At 37.6% G+C, this 10518-nt stretch overlaps 1 long non-coding RNA gene across 1 annotated transcript; it reads left to right on the forward strand.

Annotated features, from left to right (window-relative positions):
* Positions 1 to 7427: 7427 nt before the first annotated feature.
* On the forward strand, positions 7428 to 10294 carry LOC142180314 (uncharacterized). Its single transcript, XR_012708747.1, has 2 exons — positions 7428 to 8063; positions 9709 to 10294. It is a non-coding gene; the product is annotated as an uncharacterized LOC142180314 (long non-coding RNA).
* Positions 10295 to 10518: the final 224 nt, after the last annotated feature.

The following is a 10518-nucleotide window of genomic DNA, read 5'->3' on the forward strand; positions in this document are numbered from 1 at the left end:
AACTTTCTCCTAGGATCAAAATCTTACTCTGATGAATCTTTCTCCTAAGATAGAAGACCTAGTCTGATGAACTTTCTCCTAGGATCAAAATCTTAGTCTGATGAATCTTTCTCCTAAGATAAGAAAAGAGACCTAGTCTGATGAATTTTCTCCTATGATCAAAATCTTAGTCTGATGAATCTTTCTCCTAAGATAGAAGACCTAGTCTGATGAACTTTCTCCTAGGATCAAAATCTTAGTCTGATGAATCTTTCTCCTAAGATAAGAAAAGAGACCTAGTCTGATGAATTTTCTCCTAGGATAGAAATCTTAGTCTGATAAATCTTTCTCCTAAGATAGAAAACCTAGTTCGATGAATTTTCTCCTAGGATAATAATTTTAAAAAAAAGGAAGTCTGAATTTGAAAAAGGGGGGTCATTTTTTTAGTTTTCTTAAGATTATCAATGTCTAGTTTTCCTGAAATCAGGGGGCCCTACCTAGAGAAAAGGGTTAGTTTTTACTTTAGTCAAGCTTAGTTTATAGTTTTTTGCAAGTTCAATCACGTTTAGAAGACGCACATCCTAGTCGAGTCATTAATTTTACTCTCATCATTGCATCCTTCATCAGCAGCGCAGGTGATTTATAGTTTTGTTAACACTCACAGATGTTCCCAATATCAAACTGGAGCAGGAAAATTTCTTTTGTTTTGTTTGTTTTGTTGTAATCAGCCGCCCACCTGGAGAACAAGGGAAGACAACTCAAGTTTCAAGGGAAAACAGTTTCGAAAGAAGACAACTTAAGTTTCAAGGGAAAGCAGTTTCGAAGGAAGACAACTCAAGTTTCAAGAGAAAGCAGTTTCGAAGGAAAACAGTTCAAGTTTCAATGGAAAATGGTTCAAGGTGCAAGGGAAAACAATGTCAAGTAACAAAAGAAGACGGTTCAAGTTCAGCAATCAGGCGCCCACCTGGAAAAAAAATGGGATTCAATTCAGAATGCAATTCAGGTCAGCAACAAAAGAAGCTCGCGTCAAGAATGTGAGTCAGCAGTCTAAGATGATCAACAGAAGTTAGTCACAATCCAAAATAAAAAGAAAAAAAAAAGAAAGACAAGAAGTGAATCCAAATGCAGAAGTTAATGAAAGATGTAAGCTACTCAAGACAGGGCTAAGGTCACAAGCTCTGCATGTCCCGTCTTGGTTTGAAAAGCTCAAGAAGATTGAACCAACATCTGCGGCTAACAAGCATCAAGATTCAGATCAGAGTACGCATGAAGAACCAACCAAGACTCAAGATCAAACTTTAGAAGACTCATAAATAGGAATCTTGTAACTTATAGTTGATAGGCTTAGTTAGTCTTTTTATTTTTGATTTTTATGTAATAACGGGACAGCGGACCGGAACCTCGACGGCACCTCAATTGGCTCTCCACCTCGGTACACTCCATCACCTCATTCACTTCTGAACTACACGTGGCCTGATTCCTTTATAGCCAAGGATATGTAGGCAGCTCTGATACCAGGGCTCGGTCACATTCCCCTTTTCTCAGTTTTAGTCTCTCCCAAATAAGGGTCGGGTCAAAAAACCTGTCTAATCGTTTTTTGTCTGAACACTCTTCGCGTTTTCAGTCAAAGAGGGGCAGCTGTAGACATATGATTTTTGACCCTCCCCAAGATTTTTCATATTTTAGTACGTAAATATTTAATTTAGGTCTAATATAGCTATTCCAATTAATATTTACTCTTTTACTTTATTTTATTACAAGAAAAATGAAAAATTACAAAAATATTGTTCTATTAATGTTTTGTAGTTATTTTAATCTTAACAAAATACAAAAAAAAATAGTTTGTTTTAATGGTCAGTCTTATTTTAATAGTTATTTTATTTAAGTAGGACTAATTAATAAATGAGGTCGTATTTTAGCCTCGTTCGCGGAGAAAGAATAAAACTTGGGCTCGAGCAACCCATTTGTTTAGGCCTAATTTTTGGACCTAGTCCATAATTTCCAAGCCCATAAATCCTAGGCTCATACCCCTAACCTAATCTCTACCCTTATATAATAGTATCTAACACCTAAAATAAAGAAAAACACCAACAAAAAAAACTCAATCCGCAGTTTCTCTGAAAAGAGCTAAAAACACAAAGAAAAACGATAGACAAAAGAACAATCGTCCAAAAAGAAAGGCAACAAAAATAATTGAAATCTAGATCCCTAGGCATAAAACAATGAGCAGCGCCGCAAGAGATAAACGGAATAGTTGTTCCCTAAAAATTTTGATCATTTTCATTCTCTGATTTTGAGAGAGCAGCAGCGCTGTTTTTGGAGCTTGGCAGACCGGACCCCATCCCCCTTCTTGTCGTCGTCTTCCTCAAACCAGAACCCCCTCCCCGATAGTTTTTTCTTCTATGAAAACAAAGCAGCATTTGCATGGTTTTGGCTTAACACAAAACAGATCCAGTATCACCCCTTTTCTTTCACCTCCCATCAGCCACTTCAAACACAAGAGAAGAAGAGTAACTAACACACACATAAGAATCGAAAAAACAAAAGAGAAAATCTGGGTAGAAAATTAGCTAAAGAAAATGGTGGTTTTGGCGTTTGATTTCGTTTGGGTTGGTTCATATTTTATTTCAAATTCAGAATATATAATGAGAAGTTAGTCCATTCTTTGGTTTTTTTTATTTCAAATGTTGGAGTTGCTGTTCGAGATCCGAAAATCCGTCGAGGTCTCCGGCGAGTTTTTAATTCGGAATTTCGTTATCGAGCTTCATTTCAAACCTGAGTTCATAAAGGTCTGTTTCTCACTTTTCTTGGTATTTGCTATTAACCTGTTAAATGATATGAAAGACATTGGCATCATTAAATGCCTCAGGAGTGTTGGTTTGTGCAGTGATTCATGGCACTATTGTTACGCCACTATCGATATGCTTTCTTTGGATTACTGATTTGTTTGTTTGGATATATTATATTCCCTTTAAATGATTTAGTCATTTCATTATTTTTTTTGTGTTTATTTTAATTGTTTGCTTGTGCGTTTTTTAAAAAGACAAATGAATTGTGTCTTTATGTGTAGCAGGCTAGCCCACGTTTTCCCCCAAAGTAATTGTAAATAATTGTTCTATTACTTTGTGATAAAATTGATCTTGTATCTCTAAGTTTAGGGAAGAAAAATTCGTTAGTAGTAACATCTTGTCCATAAATTTGGCATCACAACAATCTAAAAGATAAGGAAAATAATTAAATGCGCTAGTTGCTTTAGGCGCGATTTATAAATTGTCGTGATCACGGGTACGGTTCCTGTGGTGTGGTCATGATACGTAAATCTCATTTCGGGGGTGCATTTCATGTAACCCGATTATAACAACTTCGAATAATAAAGCCCTTTGAAATAATTTGAGGCGTGTCGTGCCAAATAAAATCTCAAAACGCATGGCCCTCACTTAAGTAATTTTAATCCTTAGATATCGGGGCATGCCATTTAGTTGAATTTTCATGGTCCTCGCAAAGTTGAAAGAGCGTAGTTGTTATAGGCGTGCTATTTAAAAATTATTTTCCTAAACTCGGGTGTGCATTTATGTGACCCAAATCCAAATCTCAACAACGTTAGATAAAATGTGTCGTAGACTGTGGTTGCGTATATGTGACGTGGTTCAAGACATGTTTTTAATAACGTTAAAATCCTCCTAAAATAAAATAATTAAATAAAAGCGGTTATAAAGTTTAAAATTGCACTATAGGCTAAAACATGTACTAAAATCAGATAATAGGTCAATTATAATAGTTGAGCGACCGTGCTAGAACCACGGAACTTGGGAATGCCTCATACCTTCTTTTGGGTTAACAGAATTCCTTACCCAGATTTCTGTGTTCGCGGACTATAATACAAAGTCAATCTTTTCCTCGACTCGGGATTCGAACCGGTGACTTGGGATACCATAAAATTATCCCAAGTGGCGACTCTGATTTTAATAAATAAATAATCCTGTTTCGATTGTCACTTTAAGTTGGAAAAAACTCCCTTATACCCTGCGGGGTGTAGGAAAAAGGAGGTGTGACAATGAGATTTAGGAAGAAAGGGAAACTGAGTCCGCGGTTCATTGGACCTTTTGAGGTGCTTCGGAGGATTGGGCAGGTGGCTTATGAGCTTGCCTTGTCACCCAGCTTGTCGAGTGTGTATCTGGTATTTCATGTTTCTATGCTCCGGAAGTATATTGGGGATCCATCTCATGTTCTGGATTTCAGCACGGTTCAGTTGGATGATGATTTGACCTATGATGTGGAGTCAGTAGCTATTTTGGGTCATCAGGTTCGAAAGTTGAGGTCAAAGGATATAGCTTCAGTGAAGGTGTAGGGGAGAGGTCGGCCCATGGAGGAGGCTACCTAGGAGACCGAGCGGAAAATGCGGAGCAAATATCCTCACCTGTTTGAGGCTTCAGGTATGGTTATTGACTCGTTCGAGGACGAATGTTTTTTTAAGTTGGGGAGGATGTGATGACCCGGCCAGTCATCTCATGAGATATCGCTTTGTTTCCCTCATTCCTGCTTCTTTATGCCTTGTTATCCGTGTTTTGTGGTAACGAGTTGGTCGGATCGAATCTGAAATAATTTTGCTAAGGTTTGAGATACTTAGTCTCTTAAGTTGGAAAGGTCAACTAGATGTTGACTTATGTGTTAGAGGGCTCGGAAGTGAATTCCGAGGGTTCGATTAGCTTCGGGAGGTGATTTGTCACTTAGGAGCGCGATCAGAATGAGTTTTGGAGGTTCGGAGTAGATTTAGGCTTGAATTGGCGAAGTTGATATTTTGGCGATTTCCGGTTGGTAGGTGAGATTTTGATATGGGGTCAGAATGGGATTCCAAGAGTTGCAGTAGTTCCATCATGTCATTTGGGATGTGTGTGCAAACTTTCAGGTCATTCGGACGTGGTTTGGTCGGGTTTTTTATCAAAAGTGGAATCCGGGAGATTTTAGAAAGTTTGGCTTGAATTCGATGTGTTATGGGTGATTTGATGTTGTTTGAGGTGTTTTGATTATTGGAACAAGTTTGAATAAGATATTAGGATATGTTTGTGCTTTTAGTTAAGGTCTCGAGGGCCTCGCGGTGATTTCGGATGATTAACGGAGAAGTTTGGAATTTGTTGCAGCTGCTGAATTTGCTGCTTCTGGTATTTTCGCACCTGCGGATTGGGGACCGCAGGTGCGACGCTGCATAAGCGGAAGGGTGGCCGCAGAAGCGGAATTTGGAGAAGTCGTCAAGAACCACAAAAGCAGTTGGAATACCACATCTGTGATGGTGTAGATGCGGAAAGTTGATCGCATATGCGGAAAGGGAGTTTAAGTGAGGACCGCAGATGCGATGGTTTGGACCGCAGAAGCGGAAATATAGCCGCAGATGCAAAAAGTTATAGGCAGAAAGTATAAATTGTGGCCTTCGCGAATTTTGAGCTATTTCACCATTTTATCTCGGCTTTGGATTATTTTATCATGTTTAGACCGTTTCTTAATGCTTAACTGTTAATGATTGGAAAATGGGAAGAATCGGCTGGCCTTGTATTCACGAGAGGCGCTATCACGATTGGGTCCGGGTTTAGGGTCATGGCAGTTTGTTTCTATTTGTTTTGATTGTAGGTGCCCGCCTGAAGAACAGGGTTGACTTTCTGTTTCCTTCAAGTTCAATCAGCAGGAGCCCGCCTGAAGAATAGGGTCAGCCTTCAAGTTTCATTCAAATTCAAACAACAGGAGCCCGCATAAAGAATAGAGCCAATTCAAGCTCGAAGCAGAAGAAACTCGCCTTGAGAATGTGAATCAAGAATCCAAGATGCATAACAAGATCGAAGAAGATTCAAGATAGAAGAGTAGATAGGATTTTGTAGTTTTTCTTGTAATCTTTATTTGATTTTTCATTTTTGATGTAATGACAAGGACCGCGGACCGGAACCTCGATGGCACTTCAATCGAATCTCCACATTGGTATCCGTCTCTACTTTTCCTACTTCTAAACTACACGTGGCATGATTCCTTTATATTTAAGGATATGTAGGCAGCTCAGATAATAGGACTCGGTCACAATCTTTTGTCCATCTTTATTTTGTTTTGAATAAGCGTCGGGTATGAAATCAATTACGTCGCTTACTTACTTCTTTGCTCAAAAACACTTCATGTTTCCAAGCAAAGACGGCAGCTGCAAGCACGTAATTTTTTACCCGCATGATTTTTAAGAGTTATTTTTAGTATCCATTTGGTTTTACGGAATTTTAGTATATTTTTATCTTCAACTTTAAAACATAAATTGAAAATACAAAAAAAAAATAGTTCATTACATATTTTCTTATTTGTACTTAAGACCATTACTATTTATAGTAATATATTTATTTTTACTATGATTTCAACTTATTTTTCTCTACCCTTATTTGAATATAAAATTTGAATATACAAAAAAAAAGTTACATATTATTATATAGTTTTACTGTAATTAATTGGAATTGATTTTATATTTAATAGCGTATTTTAAATTATTTTAAAGGAAAAGGATGAAGTTTCTTAGTTGATGGACTTTAAGAGTTGAAATCTAAACTTTGGAGTCCAAGGTGGATGAAGTGGAGGTTAGCGTCAGGAGTCTTGTGTGACAAGAAAGTGTCACCGTTACTAAAAGGTAAGTTTTATAGAGCAGTGGTTAGGCCTGCCATGTTGTATGGAACTGAATGTTGGCCGGTAAAGAACTCACACATCCAGAAGATGAAAGTAGCAGAGATGAGGATGTTGAGGTGGATGTGCGGGCATACAAGGATGGATAAGATTAGGAATGAAGATATTCGAGAGAAGGTGAGTGTGGCCCCCATGGAGGACAAGTTGCGGGAAGTAAGACTCAGATGGTTCGGGCACATTTAAAGGAGGAGCACTGATGCACCGGGAGGAGATGTGAGCGACTGGCTGTAGTGGGCACGCGGAGAGGTAGAGGGCGACCTAAGAAGTATTGGGGAGAGGTGATCAGACAGGACATGGCGCGACTTAGGATTACTGAGGACATGGCCTTTGACAGGGAATTATGGAGGTCGAGCATTAAGGTTGTAGGTTAGGGGAAAGTTGTGAATATTTCTACAGCACAATAGGGTGAGACTAGCCAGTTAGGAGTTAGACTAAGAATGTCATTGGTCGTCCATTGATGCAGGGCTTTACCTGCTAGTTTTTACTATACCAGCCATCTATTTCGTATTTCGTATTCTGTATTTCATATCTCTTATATTGCTGTTATTTTATTATGCATTTTTATGGTACTAATATATCGGCTTCTGTTGCTTTTTTGAGCCGAGAGTCTCCTGGAAACAGCCTCTCTACCCATCGGGGTAGGAGTAAGGTCTGCGTACATATTACCCTCCTCATACCTCACTTGTAAGATTATACTTGGTCATTGTTGTTGTTGTTGGAGTCCAATTTCGGATTTCTTAAGCCGATTTTCCCCTAGCCCAATCCCTTAACCCTAAGCCCCTTCCCCTGCACAAAAAAGACAATGCACACATACTAAAAGAAAGAAAGAAACGGACGAGAAACAGAGGCTCACCCACAGCCCTTCACCAAAAAAATCTACCGCCTCCAACTTCTTATTCTTTGATCTTTCTGGTCATTTTTTAATGGTGTCACTGATGAATCTTTTGCTATTAAATGAAACAATATCCTTGTCTTTTATTTTCCCCCAATTTCCTTGCCAAAATCACCACGATTTTTTCCACCAACTCCTAAATCTAGAAACTTCACCCACCAGCCATACACTCACGTAGATAGGGAGGGGAAGTCATGCATGAACAGGGAGAGGAGCTTTGGACAGAATGAACACAAGAAAATGTTTCTATATTTGGGAGTTAGTTCATGGTTGAATTCAAGGAAAATATGTTCTGTTTCTTCTGTTTAAATTTCGGATTTCATTTTGAAATTATGGAGTTTGTTTGGGTCGTATTTGAGTTTGAGTTCATCGGCGAGATTCGAGTTTCTCCGGTGAAGTTCGGTCAGTCTTGCTTGCCGAGGTTCTGTTTCTAATCTTATTGCTTGTGAGCTTCAAAACAGTCCGAGCTTTTGAATTTCAAGTTCGATTGAAGGTCCATCTCGTTCTCCTTCTATTATTATGCTAATTGTGTGTTATTTTGGTTGAATTTCTTGTGATTGAGTTACAGTTAGTCTTTTCTTTAATTGAATGAATTTCATTGGTTGAATACATTTGGGATATAAATTGATGAAATAATATATGTGATGAACAGTGATTAATTTGTGAATTAGACTTGAAATTTAAGATGAAGTAATTTGGAATTGGGATTAACTTCACATTCTTGTTTTATCAAATGGGTCGTGGGCTTAGACACTTAACTTGAAAGAGAGATTAGAACATGAATATTTTGTTTAGTTTTATTTTATTGCATTGATCGGTAGGAGCATGTTTAGGCCGTCAACACTCGGGTAGGAAAACTTTAGGCTTTTTCTTTTCTTTTATTCAAGGTGAGTGGTCGTTCCTTTAGTTTATACTTAGGGGAATGCCCCGTAGACTTCGTAAATATTTTTATCCGGGGAATGCCCCGTAGTGAATGTAAAATGAGGTCGAAGCATCATCGATGGAGCATTAGCTTAGTATAGTATAGAACTTTTAGTACTTTTATTTTTATTTTTATTTTATTAGGTGGGGACGACCTCGAGTCTCTTGTGTGTTTATTTTTCTTTCGTAGCATTATTTCCTCAGTTAGAATATCCTTTAAAGCCAACTACATCATGTACGAACCGTACTAGTTACCGAACTCGGGGAATGCTTAACACCTTCTTCCCGAGTCAAATAAGCCCTCTTACCTAGAATTTCTGGTGCAGTCAGTTTTTAGAGTCAAATGTGTTTTGAGGAAAAATTCAATTTTTTTAAAATGGTGACCTGACACACCGAAACCAAATGTTAGGTGGCGACTCTGAGAAAAATCTCTTTTAAACAAATGTTTTGTCACTTTCTAACTGAAAACCCTTTTGAACTTCAAAAATCACTTTATCTATTTTAAATGGGTTAGTGAAGTAAAAAAGGGGGTGTGACATGGAATATGGTTTGACATAAGTGTGGGGTTTTGAGTGTTAAATTGTATGCGTTAAAAGTATTTAGGGAGGTGTAGTCACTCTTATAGCTAAATGTATCATACCCGTCCTGCAGCCTACAGTACCACCATTTAAAGTTCTATTTGATCCTTGACTGAATGAGCTCAAATTAGTAGAGTAGTACACTATGGGCAAGCCTATGGTTCATCTTTTGTGGCATATGAATGTTGTTTCTGAGAGTAGTGAATTCTTTCTATTTGAAGTTCCTAATCGTTCTCAATTTTTATTTTGTGTGGAATTACTCTTTATTGTTGTGTGAGGGCACTTGATTCATGAAGGAAAGGCAATACTGTTGACTTATGTTAGAGTAAGTGACTGAGTTGTAAATAATTGATGGTGCTTTTGAGTCAATTTTTGAGGTGAAGATGTTACACTATTGTGCATAGTCTATTTTAAATATTCTAAGTGTAATGAGTTTGAAGAGTTGCTTAAAAAGGTAGTATCCATATAATGATTGGTTTGATTGCTCGAGGACGAACAATGATTTAAGTGTGGGGTGTTGATGGTAGGGTATAATCTCATGTTTTAGTCACTTATTGCACTCTAATTCACTGTACTTTGATTGTGTTTGAACTTTAATTGCTAGTGTTTTGCACTAATTGTGTATTTTATGCCTTGTAGGAGTGATTACGAGCTATGTAGATGTTGTGGAACTAATTCGAGCTATTTGGAGCTTTGAAGTCTGAGTAAAAGCCTAAAGGAATAAGTCGGGATCGCGTTCGAGGGTCAAGGATCACTTCTAGACGTCAAAATTCAAGGAAAATAATCTGCTAAAAAAATATACTAGTGCGACACATTGTGCGATGCATCAATGTAAAAATCTGTGAGAAAATAGCAAAGTTCAAAGACTGGGTTTTTGGGTTATGTCAGGATAAGCACTAATTCTACGCACTTTGCTACGCACAGTGCGACACATGAAAAGCAATAAGTTTGCAAGTTTTCCTATTTCGGCTAGGAAAAGGGAATTTTGCCTAGGCCCGACCCTACTTGGTATAAATACATGGAAAACGGTAATATTTGGACTTTTGACACATCTTAGACCTAAGGAAGCTAAGGAGGATGTGGAGAAGCAAAAGCACAAGGATTTCATCATTCAATCCTCACTCAAAACAAGAGTTTGAATCGTTTTATGTTTTCCTCTTATTTAAACTTTGTTATGATGAATTAATCCATATCTATGGAGTAGTTCTATTTAGGGTTTGATGGATTTGGTATATTGATACTTGTTTGTGGATAATTAACTCTAGCTTTATGTATTGAATCGTTTTGGATGTTTTAACTATTGCATCTTTATTCACTTGTTCATGTAATCGAGAGAGGCATAACTTGTGATATTGTTGCATTATATTTTGTTAGTTAAAGTCATTAATTCTTCTTAGTAATCGGAAGAGGCTAGTTGAATTGTTGATTAAACTTAATTAGAAGGATAAT

Source organism: Nicotiana tabacum, chromosome 1, assembly GCF_000715075.1.
Source record: "Nicotiana tabacum cultivar K326 chromosome 1, ASM71507v2, whole genome shotgun sequence".
Lineage (NCBI taxonomy): Eukaryota > Viridiplantae > Streptophyta > Magnoliopsida > Solanales > Solanaceae > Nicotiana > Nicotiana tabacum.